At 41.7% G+C, this 13,643-nt stretch overlaps 1 protein-coding gene across 8 annotated transcripts in view; it reads right to left on the reverse strand.

Annotated features, from left to right (window-relative positions):
• NCOA3 (nuclear receptor coactivator 3) overlaps positions 1–12,856 on the reverse strand; it is a 99,050-nt gene extending 86,194 nt beyond the window's left edge. For 6 of the 8 annotated variants that reach the window (XM_079978890.1, XM_079978881.1, XM_079978885.1 and 3 more), the window contains exon 1: positions 12,662–12,855. The gene's annotated coding sequence lies outside the window, so the exon portion shown is untranslated. Of the gene's footprint in view, positions 1–12,661 lie in introns of all 8 variants that reach the window. The other 2 variants (XM_079978880.1, XM_079978883.1) reach the window with 1 other exon arrangement.
• Between the last annotated feature and the right edge of the window lie 787 nt (positions 12,857–13,643).

A 13,643-nucleotide genomic window follows, 5' to 3' on the forward strand; every position in this document is an offset into this window, starting at 1 on the left:
GTACTAATCATAAGACCTTGAACTTGGCCAGTAGAAAACTGGTAACCAGTGCTGATCTCTGAGCAGAGGTGTTATACGCGACAAGGCCTCACTCCTGTCAGCAATTGTGCTGCAGCATTCTGCATTAACTGCAGATTCTGGACCAAGTGTGAAGAAAGCCTCACGTAAGAGTGGAATGAAGTTATCCTTTCTTGAAGTAACCAAAGCAGTAAATACATACGCATACACACACACACGGATCTTCTGAACACACTATTAGAACTTCAAGTTAAAGGTTCTCAATGTGAAAAATGGTACAATTTTCTGGATGGAATTCAACACTGTATTATGGTGAATATACCATCTGCATAAGCATTGCAGCAGCTTGCCAAAATGCATATAATGTACTGTATTTTCTAATACATTTTAAGTGCTTTTAGCATCAATTTCAGGCTTTGCCTCCTTTTGCTTTTTCTTGGTGGCTTCCAGTCCCCTGTATGCAAAATCAGTAACGGTTGTATTCAGCTAGACACATTGAAACTAATGGACTTTAGTTAATCATTGCTATTAATTCAATGGGTCCAAGTAAAAGTTAATTGAATACAAACTTACGTATCTGAATACGTAGCAGAGGCTTTCAAGTGTAGTATGCTTGGAGGACAGTTTGGGGAGGCTGATAGGGATATTGCTGGAAACACACATGGGAAGGCTTCTGGTATGCATGCATGTCTCTGGGTTGTGGCCTTTACTGTAAATGGTGTCTTTGGGCAGCATTATAGTTATATATGTGCTGTGGTAGTATAGGCAGTTGCATAGGTATAGAATACTTAAATGAGCAATCAACAACAAAGCTACTAGAATGAAATCTTAGTAGCAGAATCTACTGAATTACTGAATTACACCCAGGAAAGTATTTATAAGATTGAAGCATGGAGACCTAAAGAACTCTCAGTGCCTCAATCCTAAAATACTTTGTTAATTCCAACAAATTTCAATGGAACTTATTTTCACATATTGTATCTACAGTTAGATATAAATCAATTTAACATGAAATCCTCAATCTTATAAGTAGTTGAAGACATGCTTAGTTTTTCCCCAAGGGAGCTTTACACCTATGGCTAATATGATTAGTTAAAATGCAGACATTTTACCATTTCCACATTCTGTAAAAGTCCAGAGCACTAAAATTACTGAAGCTATAAATCTCTGCAGACTATTCATCTGACTCAAAGTTTGGCTGAATGAAAGACAAATGCCTTTGAGTCTGCCTGAATAACCATATCCCCTTCCAACATGTTAGCTCACAAGCCATTTTGTAACCAGACGTTTCATGCCAAATCAGCATCAGAAACCACACTTGACTCACATTACCTGCCAAACTTCTTGGGACTTCCAGTGTTTTGCCAAAACAGGGGTTGCACAGATTTTTGGTAGATTGGGTGGGGACTCTGTCTAAAAACTTGAAGTCAAGAGAGTTCAGTTTAATTGTACTGGATCCAGCTCCAGTGAATATTGTTACTATAGTTTCAGAGGTCAGCTTGCAAGCTGCTACTCAGCCTGTCTCAATTTGCTTTTTGCAATGATAGATTTATTCCAATTCATGATTATTTAGGCTCATTTCTAAACATTTCTAAAAACCAGTAAGCGCCATGTTCACCTACCATTGCTGATCTTCATATTTCAGTCTAGTGTTCCTCCATCTTTTTAACTTTGGCCCTGTTCCTTTCTGAGCTTACTCTGTCTCATGCCAATACCAAAAGTCTGCTCAACTGATGAAAAAGCAGAATTCTTACATATCCGAGGTTGGGAACCTTTTTCAGCCTGAGGGTCACACTCCCTTCTGGGCAACCCGCCAGGGGCTGCATACCAGTGGCAGGCAAAGCAATGAATGTAAATTTTGCCTTGTACTGCAGGAAAGTTTCTAAACACATTGGAACATGCCCCTCTAGCCTATATCCAAAAACACAAAGACACTATCAGTGTTCAAGGACGTATTCCAGCCAAACAAAAATACTCAAGAAGGAAAAAGCAGAGCCAGTAGGGGGTATGGCTTGGGAAGAGTGCTAAGGGCAAGATAGGTGTGGAGGTCTGCATTTGGCCCTTGGGCCAGAGATTCCCCTGTTATATACAAATCTATGAGTCTGCAGCTGCATGCAAGGATCCTTAGACTCGGACACCAATTCAACACCTAAAATTCTACATGCCCATCAGTTTTGATAATGCAATCCAACTTGTATGTTGATGAAACACGGCTATTCTTGTGGTCTCTATCTTTTGGGGTGGGGGTGGGAAGCACCTAGCTTGCCAATGTTATAAATGGAATGTTGTAATGTGAGTGTGCATGTGAACGCTGGGAGTGAAACCGGTGTATCAGCATCTTCTATGCCCTTCTTTCATGTGACCCTTCCTTCCCCATCAAAGGTGGAAGAGGATAGAGTGTTGCACTATATGCACCTTTGCTATGATCCAAAAAGGCACTTTTAATCATAAATAATGTAAACAATATATACAGAAATAGTATACATTATGAATATTTGAGGTAAGAAAGAAACAGAATTATGTCCATTATTCCTTAAATCTGCCTTGACAATCATTTCACAGTATATGAAGACTGTATTACCATATGTAACAACTTGATACTATATGTATACAGTGGTGCCCCACAAGACGAACGCCTCGCAAGACGGAAAACCCGCTAGACGAAAGGGTTTTCCGTTTTGGAGGTGCTTCGCAAAACGAATTTCCCTATGGGTTTGCTTCGCAAGACGAAAATGCCTTGCGAGTTCCTGCGGGTTTTTCCCCCTCCCCCCCCCCCTTTTCCTAAGGCGCTAAGCCGCTTATCAGCTGATCTGCTGATAAGCCACTTAACAGCTGATCGCTAAAAGCCGCTAAACCGCTAATAGCGCTAATCCGCTAAACTGTCAATGGGCTTGCTTCGCAAGACAAAAAAACCGCTATACGAAGAGCCTCACGGAACGGATTAATTTCGTCTTGCGAGGCACCACTGTACTCTATATGTAGAAAAAAGCATAATTTTCTCTGGAACTTAGTTTTAAGCACATGCAGATTTATTTGATTAAAACTCTCAGCTAAAAAATTGATGTTTCAATTAAAATTTAATCCAGTTGCTTCTCTAATTAAAACATATAGCTTTCTAACTAAGTAGAGTCTATGGGTTGTATCCAACGCTGTCTGTGTTAGCAGAGCTGAACTTGCACAACAGGATTTCCCTTTCCTTTCCCGTCCTCTCCCCCTGCTCACCCAAATGTTTTCCAGGGATCCCCCAGGTCCCTAAAGCAGATTTTGAGGGTGCACAAGGAACTGCAAGGAAGAGCAGGGCAAATTCCATTCTGCAAGAAGAAGTCTACTGCCTGAGCTGAATGAACAGCAGTGTTGGGTGTAATCCTATACATCATAGAAATACAATTCAAACTCTTTTGTCATTCAAGCCCACATGTCTTTGGGAGGGTGCATAAAAGCTTACAATTTTTTAAACAAAAAGAAAAACAATCAGATCATATTTATTTGAAAAATTGTGAAAATAAAGGTTGCTAAAGAATAACTAGTTTAATATTAAATAATCTGGATATAAGCAAATTAGCCCTACTGTTAATCCCTAAGTGAATCAATGTCTCTGTCAGATACATCTGAGCTAAAGGTGTTTCCATCCAAATGAAAAACTAATCTGACCACCTCTCAAATATGGAAATTTAAATGCCACCTACAAACACAATCATTCAATTTTCACATGATGAAAATTAACTCAAGTCTCACAAGAACCTACCAGACCTTGCTTCAGCCTACTGCAGGATCCCAATTGAAAAAGAAGAGGAGGCTCCCGTAACTTTCTGTACAAGAGGGATTTTCATCAGATATAGCTTGAAAGATGAGTTACACCTGTTGGCATTTCCTCTTCTACACAAGTTAAAAACAGTGAAGAGTTTCATGGAATCTTTAAGACACAAGGCAACATCCAAGGTCATGTGAGCAAACATTCATTTGAGCAAAGGGACTTATTCTAAGTTATCATTATTCTACTTCCCCGCAACCAGGCCCTCCTCAAATGTGCTGTGGAAAGTTCCCTGGCCTAACCCTTCAGAGTTAGGGAAGTGTATTGGGGTTGCAAGGGCAAGGAGAGAAAGGGAAAGACCTCTGTTGTCTAAGCAGACATTCACTCCACTTGCAAATAGATATCACTGGATGTGATCCTAATAAATTTATTATGGCAAAGGTTTTCATGGACTACACCTCATCAGATAACACTGTAGTATTATCCTGAATTGCATGAGGTTTTTTGAGTGGTGAGGTTGAGGAGTGTTCCTAGAGGAAAAAGAAATGCAGAAAAATACAGTGATAATTTATAATTAATTGTGGTCACTCACAAAACAGTTGTCAAAACTACAGGAATTCTGGTATTAGTGAGCCAATTAACACATGCAGTGTGATAACGTGAGAGCCTTGGCCTCACCTTGGCCTGTTTTTCATCTGGCCATTTTATCCATGAGTAATAAGCATTTGTATCACACCACTGGATTTCCACAATTATTTCTGCAAAACTGACCATGCTGTTATTGAAATCAGTCATCAATTTCAGCAAGCCAAAGGAAAGATAGGTGTGTGCTCTTTTTAAACTGTTATGGTATGAATTCTGAGTCACCTGAGCAATGACGCTCAAGTCACATCTCCATCTTTTACCTTAAATACTCAAACTCTGATTTAGTCACCTGCCCTGCAGAATCTAATCTGTTTGCAAAACATCCCTTATTCCTCTTCTCCATCCGTTTCCCTTCATTTTGTTGCTTTCCAATATACATTAAAAATGGAAAATATAAAGTTAGAAATGTAGACTGTAATTTGTTTTAAATTTAGTTTTTTAAAAATCCTACACTGTATTTAACTGCAATGCACTGTTGCCAGATAACCTGAAGGCACAATGAGCAAATTCCAGAAGCAAAGGAGGCACACTGCAATGCCTTATAAGTTTTAGATATATAGTGTCTCAGATTCTGATAAAGTGAGCATGCATTTCAGAAATGGAAGTCTAGCATTTACCAGAAAATGTTTAAAATATTTTGTATTAACCCTGCATTAGGTTACATTTCCCTGATATAACACCCAATGTGTTACTTGCATACTCTTGTACATAGCCGCAACATTGCCTAATATAGTAAACCTATTTTAAGCTGCTAATCAGAATAGCTTTTTAAAGACTACTACTGGGAGAATGGAAAAGGCCAAGAACTAAATGTTTTATTGTGCTATTATTAAACAGTTGGGGGTTTTTTCTTAAGCATGGATGTATAAGGAAGCCAAATAAAGAACAACTAGGCTACAATCCTATCCAAATTTACTTAGAATTAGGGCTCACTGAGCATAATCAGATTTATTTCTTAAGAAAACTACAGATGGCAGGTACAGGGGACATTTGGCACTCCAAATGCTCCATAATTACAACTCCCATCAGCCCCAGCAAGCATGGTCAATGCTTAGGAATGATAGGAACTGTAATTCACCAACATCTGGAGGACCATAGCTTCCCCAGACCTGGTATGCGGTGTAAAGAGAAACCCTTCTAATTCAGATAAAAGGACCAACTAGGCCAGTGGCCAATCAGATGACTCTAGAAAGTCCACAAACAGGGCTTGGAAGCCCATTGCAGAGCTCAACAACTCTCACAACAGAGGTTCCATATAGATATCATAATGGATAGCTGTTAATCTAATACAGTACGGTACTGAGCAACCTCTGCCCAGGCTGTTTTCCCCAAACTACGGTATGCCTGCCAACACATCAGCTGATGGTGGGGAGGCCAGGGTTTAATCTTACATTGGCTGTGCTGCCATGTTTCCAAGCAGAAAACAGGGTTGTTGTTAATAAATAATAATAATAATAATAATAATAGTTTATTATTTATGCCCCGCCTATCTGGTTGAGTTTTGCAAAGTCACGGAAGGGATTCTGACAGGTGGGAGGCCCTGTACACTTGTCCAATTTGGCCCATAAGGCAGATCCTGATAAGTATCTGATTCGTGGAGCCAAAAAGGTTTCCCATCCCTGAAACATGTCATTCAAGGTTCATGCTATAAATTTTATTCATCCATAAAATGGGAAACCTAACCAGCACTGTTTAACAGACTCTGAACTATCCAAGCAAAAATTGGGTAATGAGTCTACCTTTTATGCTGGGCATCCACTAGACACTTTGATAGCACTTAATTTAAATCAGTTAACTGGTAATGCTTTGCTACAAAGAAAACTCTGAATTGTAATTTTGGAAAGAATTAGATCTTGCTAAAACTATTCTAAGCACACTCATAAATTTCACAATATATATTTCAGGAAAGGTCACAACAGAATTTCATAAACAATAAAAAAGAAAGCTCACACAAAACAGCATAAGTACTTAAAGCAACAGAGTAAAAATAAGTAAGTAAAACTGAAAAATAGTTAAAAAGCTTGGGAGAACAGAAGTGGCTTTGCCAGGTTTGGTTTTTAAAAGAAAATAACATAACAGAGTAGGTGCCAAATGCGATACTTTGGGGATGAAGTTTAATATCTAGGGTGGCACAAATGGAAAGGCCCTCTCTTCCTGCTCACTGCTTGCTTTTTGTCCAACAGCAGAACACCCACATCAACATCAACATGGGAGAAGGTGTTCCTTAACATAAGGCTTCAATAACCTTGCTAACCACCCTTCACGACAGTGAGAGGGGCACCAGGCTCTGGCAAGCAAGATGAGCACAAACTTGGAGCTACAGGGAAAGGCAAGGCAGCATGCCTTCAACCAGTGATTGAAACCAACCAGGAGCATTTTGCACCTGGCTATCAGCTACTTGCAAACAAGTGAACATGCCTGGGCACTAGGATGGTGCCTGACATCTCCACCATCTGGAAGTACATGCCTGGGGATCATTGGATCTTGACTGTTTTCACACACTAATACCACTTCCTGTCAAATTCTATCTGTTACATTTTATCTGCCCAATCAGAATGAAATTCAAGAACCAAATTGCTTTTGTTGTGCAGTCTGAACAGGAGCATTGAAGTCCTAAGCTATGTCCAGCTTTAAAATTCAAAATCAAGGCCTTGGATGGGCTCAGGAATTAACTGTTAGCCAACAAATCTCTTTCAAAACTAGAAATATATGCTCCCAACAAGACTGGTTAAAATCCTAACAGCCACATTTTAAAGTAGTTTCCAGACTGTTGTCAAGGGCAGACAACACATTACAGTAGTCTAAACAAGACACTACCAGTGCATTGGTCATTGCAACTATACTATGCCCATCCAAGATCATTCATGGGTGACATAAAAACTTAAGCTGGTTAAAAAGATCTCTGCATCACTATGTGTCCTGCAACAAATTTCTGAACACTTAAAAAGTTTTCAAATGCCTGTTGCCTCAATCTTTGGATTGATGAGACCATACCAACATTAGTATTAAGCACAATTCTTTCTATATTACAAGGTTACTGTATTTTTAGAAGGAATTTTATCTTAAAGTTAAGTAAAAGTCTTAAGGTATCTCATATAAGAAGACCATATGGCAGAAGACATTAAACTTAGCATCAGAAATGTATTTTTGTTTCCATTTCTAATGGTGTAGACACTCAAGCATGCATATTAAGTGCCCCTGATTAGTCATATTTCAAGATGTTCTTTACTACAGCTTTTGGCAATAGGTTCTCCATGAGTTACTTACTATTCTTGTTGCTTTCTTAAAACCTAAGAATGACCCAGCTTTTCCAAAACTTCTAGTTCTATCAAAAAGTTTTCAGTGATTCGAGTGTAATCAAAAGACTGAGAAAACAAGGAAGAGCTGGAGAGAAGAACAGAAGCAAGTTGCATGATTACACAATTTAAAATAGCATTCCTGGTCGCATCCATTATACACATGCTTGCCTGAAATATTATTTACCTCCTACCAAGTTAAATTTGGAAGTTATTAATGTTATCAGATAGTTGAAGATTAATGGCATCACCCCCTTCATGCCATCTGCTTTAAGAAATAAGTTTTATGAAGCTTTTCAGTGTAGTTCTTCAACAGTGAAAGGTTGAAAACAGACTACAACTTACACATTGCAGCAAAACAAGCTGACCAATTATAGGTTTACAAAATAAACAAGTTGCAATATAGGAGCAACTGGATCGAAATGGCTTTGACATGTGTCCAATCATAATTTGTCCTAGGACAATGTGTACTTCTCTGGGTGTGCTTGGTTGTTTTCTTTTCGGGGGGGGGGGGTTCAGAATGCAAGCACAACTCAATTTGTAGCCCTATACCAACTTACATGGAAGTAAATTCCATTGAACACAGTGGAACTTAATTCCAAATAAATATACACAGGATTACACTACACACAGTATATATTTTAAGGTGAAGTGCAATTCAGTTTGGGACAATGCAGTTTCTGCAAGTGAATCCTTCATTATATAGCTGTCAGATTAATTCCAAGATGATTTAAGAAAGCTTTGACTGACTATGTCTCCTCATTAAAACAGCAGTGTTTGTAGGAGGTGGGGGAGGGGATTAAAAAATAATAATACGTATATATGTTGTGTTTTCATCTTGTGAACTCTTGTGAATTGTATGAAGGGTGGTATACCAATTTAATTGATGGTGATGACGATAACCAAGATTTAGAACTGGGATGGGAGTGATTGGCACTGATGAAATGGTTGTGCCAAATGTTGGGGCAGTAAGTCATTTGACCATCTGTTCTACACACTGGAATTTTCTATAGCTTGCAGGCATCCAGTTGCCCGCTCCAGCCTTGAGAGATTGATCCTCAAGCTTCTGAGAAGAGGAACATCCTTCAAAATCTTTTGAAATGCACTTCAACCACACTAAATTGTCTAGCTGAGCATCAGTTAAAAGGAAGAATATTAAGACTATCATAGAGTCTTCTTTGGATTGCTGTAAAAGGTAAAGGTAAATGTACCCCTGCCCGTACGGGCCAGTCTTGACAGACTCTGGGGTTGTGCGCCCATCTCACTTAAGAGGCCAGGGGCCAGCGCTGTCCGGAGACACTTCCGGGTCACGTGGCCAGCGTGACATCGCTGCTCTGGCCAGAGCCAGAGCCAGAGCCGCACACGGAAACGCCGTTTACCTTCCCGCTGGTAAGCGGTCCCTATTTATCTACTTGCACCCGGAGGTGCTTTCAAACTGCTAGGTTGGCAGGCGCTGGGACCGAGCAGCGGGAGCGCACCCCGCCGCAGGGATTCGAACCGCCGACCTTTCGATCGGCAAGCCCTAGGCGCTGAGGCTTTAACCCACAGCGCCACCTGCGTTGGATTGCTGACTTACCAGCAAATATATATTAAAAAATTGTCCAGTAGCACCTTAGAGTCCAACTAAGTTTGTTCTTGGTATAAGCTTTTGTGTGCTACTGGACAATTTTTTAATATATTTCAACTGCATCAGACCAACACGGCTACCTACCTGAATCTTACCAGCAAATGTAGTGTTTCCTAAAGAGAGGGCTTTAGTCAGCTTCTGAGCACCTGGACTTCCTAAAAAGGGACCTCCATCACTCACTCCTCTTGCTTACACCAATAGCCATACAGCCCAATCCTATACTTGTTTACTTAGATGTCCCAATAAGTTTAGTGGAAATTACTCCCACGTGGGTGGCGCTGTGGGTTAAACCACAGAGCCTAGGACTTGCGACGGGGTGAGCTCCCGTTGTCGGGGTGAGCTCCCGTTGTTCAGTCCCTGCTCCTGCCAACCTAGCAGTTTGAAAGCACCTCAAAGTGCAAGTAGATAAATAGGTACCGCTCCAGCGGGAAGGTAAATGGCGTTTCCGTGTGCTGCTCTGGTTCACCAGTAGCGGCTTAGTCATGCTGGCCACATGACCCAGAAGGTGTACGCCGGCTCCCTCAGCCAATAAAGTGAGATGAGCACTGCAACCTGAGTCAGCCATGACTAGACCTAATGGTCAGGGGTCCCTTTACCTTTTAAGTATAGATAATGTAGCCTTGAATACACACATTAGAGGTTTTTAATGTATTATTAAAGATTACACACTTTAACATACTATTGGCAATTCATTTTCTAACATTTCATCCCTGAATAAATCTTTAAATTCTGATTTAGATTAATGCATTCAAATTTTTTTTTGTTTGACTGTACAGATTACTACTATTTTACTTGTGCCATATTTCTCAATTATTGGGAAAGCTCTTACATTTCATACTAAGAACATATAGTTATTAGTTATTTCTCCTACTTGATAAAAAATTTAAAAGCCATTTTGTGCACACACCCATTTTTTGCTGTTAAAAATTCTAACTGAACATCTCACAATGCATAATAATACAATCTGAGAGGCTCATAGGTAGCTGTCACTTGTAAGCAACTGTCTCAATGCCAAAAAAAATGTTCACTCATTCTTAAAATTACATACAAACACTAGAATGAAATAGTATTTGGCATGCTAAAGATAGTATTTTCTCTTTTTATATTCAGAATAATCATATCAGCATGTCAAGTGCTATGTGAACACAATGCAAAAATAAGATATTCAATTACTGCTCATATTGCTCATTTATATGCAAGACCTGAAGCAACCTCCAATGTCAGACTAGTGTCCAATATCATTTTAGACATCGAGTTCAATGCCTTCCTTTCCTCAAGTGTCTCAGTAAGTGTATTTTGGGTTTCCCCTCCAACATCTACAAAAAGTCCGGCTTTTTTGTTCCCATTTTATACACCATCTGTGTTATTAAGCTCTGTACAACCTAAGAATACTGTTCCTTTTTATTCTATTGTGATCAGGGGCTTTCCCCTTCTCGTCTGCATTTTGGCTCAGCTATTTGGTGCATATCTGATAAGCAACTGCACACAGAACACAAATTACATTACAATGACAACTTCCCAGTTAAAGGCATACAAAATAGCTTTAATTAATTTATAAGACTTAAACAGATATTAAATATTTTAAAAACTTAAAGACCAAACCTAGCTTGAAACAGCAATTTAACAGCTTGTTCTAATGCAGACTGAGCATTTGTGTGTTCAAAACCATGACTCCCTCTACATCACCACACTCACCAATGTATTACCTCATTATAGTTATTATTTACATGCAACTTCTTTATTTTGACCATAAAACGTAACGTGACATAACAACATTTCAAAAAGAGACAACGCAAAAAGACATCTTTTAAAATAAAGGACCATATTTAAACATTAAACATTCAGAATCCCAAATCCTATAGCCAAAATACTTTGGGAAGATATGCCTCCCCATCTCCAACAACCATTAAGGGTGGTTTTGCCATTTAAAGTGCTCAAACCGGGCACACGCTACGTCTGTATGCTGGACAGTGGGCACAATACACTCTCCCATATATGAAAGACTAGACTCGTCCAATTTTTCTTCAATGTTATTATCGGGAGTGCCAATATTTATCGGAGCTTGTCATACAGTCAGTACCTGTTATATTTACATGTTCTACATGCTTTAATCATTTGAAGTCAGAGGCAAAGTATCTCGAAGAGCAACCCTATCCTTTAAAACAACACGATTAAGCTGCGCTACAAGAAAAGGGGGCTGGGAAGCAAATGTCTTCTTTTTCCCCAAGCAACTTGGCAAAGCAAAGAGACACAACACTGGAACCGCAGCCAAGGCAGCAGCAGCAGCACCTTGCACAGGACAGCGAGGCAAAACTTTAAAACAAATAAATAAATCGCTGGGTTGCTTCAGCGTCGGGCAGTTATCCCAAGCGCTCTGCCCTTCCCACCCAGCCAGTTGGTAACAAGCAGGAAGACGGAAGCTGCTGCTGCTGCTGCTTCTCGCTTCCAAAAAAAGAAAGAAAGGAAAGAAAAGAGCCACCTCGCCATGGCTGAGAGACGCACCACAAACGGCCAACAGAGGCAGACACCAGGCATCCATCCTCTCACCCGGGTCCCGACCAAAGCACAAGAGCGTCTCCCGCTCGCCCTCGTGTTAACGAAGCAGGAGACTTCCCCGCTTGAAACTTACCAAGCCGGCAGCGGAAAGAGGGAGGGAGGGTGGCGATGCTGGCGGCGAGCTTCCCCCACCCACCGGGCCCCAAATTTACCTGAAGTTAACTCGCTGCCCCCGCCCCTCGCCTTCCTTTCCCACCCAGACTCAACAGCAACAGATCTTGAGCAAGGGAGGAGGAGCACAAACCACCGCACGGGTTGGGTTTGGGTCCCTCCAAAACGCGTCTGCTCCCGAGTGCCCGTGGAAAGGCGTGCAAGGCGAAATACACGTGAAAAGGGAAACAAGTTCCCTCCCTCCCTCGCGACGCACGCCGAGGGGGAATCAAATCCCACCCCCACCAACAAACCAGGCAAAGCCGCCTTCTCAAAGTCCCCTCTTCTCTTCCCTCCGGGCACCTTAAAAGTCCTGTGAAGATGAGCAGACGCGCGAAGAAGAGACCCGCAGAAACGCGGCGCCCCGAGGCAAGGATAATAAGAAGCTCTTCTTGCACTTTCCTCCTCTCCGCTCGCTCGCTCGCTCTCTCAACCGCCCCCCGACGCCCCCCTGTGGAAGAGGCGCCCGAGAGAGGGCTGCCCCCTCGGCTGGCCGGTCTCCCGAGGCGGGGAATGGAAAAGGGGGAGAAAAGCAGGCGTCCCTCCTCACCCGTTTCACCCTCGCCGGCATATGCGGCAGTTGTTTCGCCTCCCGCCCCACGTCTGAACGCAACTCACCGGAGGATTTGTGAGGGGAGGGGGGCGGAGAGAAAAAGGAGAAGGAGGAGAGCCGAGCGTTGCCTTCTGCCCAGCGCCCACCTCTCGCTCTCTCCTCCCCGCCTCACGCTCAGCTCGCGTCCGCCATTTTGATCTTTTGACTGGATTTAAAATAGGAACCAACCTCCTCAGAAGCAGCCGCCAGATACAGCCGGAGCCAGCCCGGCAAGCGCGTGGGCAGCTGGGATTTGTAGTTCAGCATCCGCCCCCTAAGGACGTCGGGGTCGTGTGTTACTCCGCGGCTGTACGTGGCCGCGCGGCGCCTCGTTCCGCAAAGCCCTCTGGGATTTGTAGTCTCGTCCGTGAAGGCATCTTCGCGTTCCTTCCGCCGCTCCCTTCAACCGAAGCGCTTCGCTTCTGCCTTGAAAGGAGCGAGCGTTACTTTTAACCACAGCGTGAATCAGAACAGAGCCGTTGTGATCCTGGATTTCTGCCCAATGTGAATAAAGTGGAGATCCAAATGTAGTGGGGCAAAGATAAAATACATCCAGGCCCAGCAAACCTCCCGCTAGAAGCTGTGTGCACTCAAATATTAACAACCTGCACACCGACTTTTTAAAAAGAAATTGGCAGGGCTTTAAATTTCTGGAGAATAAAATAATTGATTTGGCAGGGAAGGTGGGGGGAGTAGAGAAGCAGTCACTGTGTCACTGGATTTGAGTTTACACCACTGTGACAAAATGTTGAATGTTTCAACATCCCAAAATGATTTACAATTAAGGCTTCAACTAGTTTCCGGACTGATTGGTGGAAGGAAGTATTTACTGAAATACAAGTTATATGTACAGATATGAAAAGGGCCCACTGCAGCTTGAGACCAAAGCCAAAAGAAAGTGCCCCACCAAGGGATATAATAATAGCTTTTGCTAATTATATGATCAAAGAAGAATTAATGAAAGCAGAGAGGAGGATCAAAGAACAAATTACTTAGGAAGAAAAGCAG

The sequence above is a fragment of the Podarcis cretensis genome, assembly GCF_951804945.1.
Source record: "Podarcis cretensis genome assembly, chromosome: 6".
NCBI lineage: Eukaryota > Metazoa > Chordata > Lepidosauria > Squamata > Lacertidae > Podarcis > Podarcis cretensis.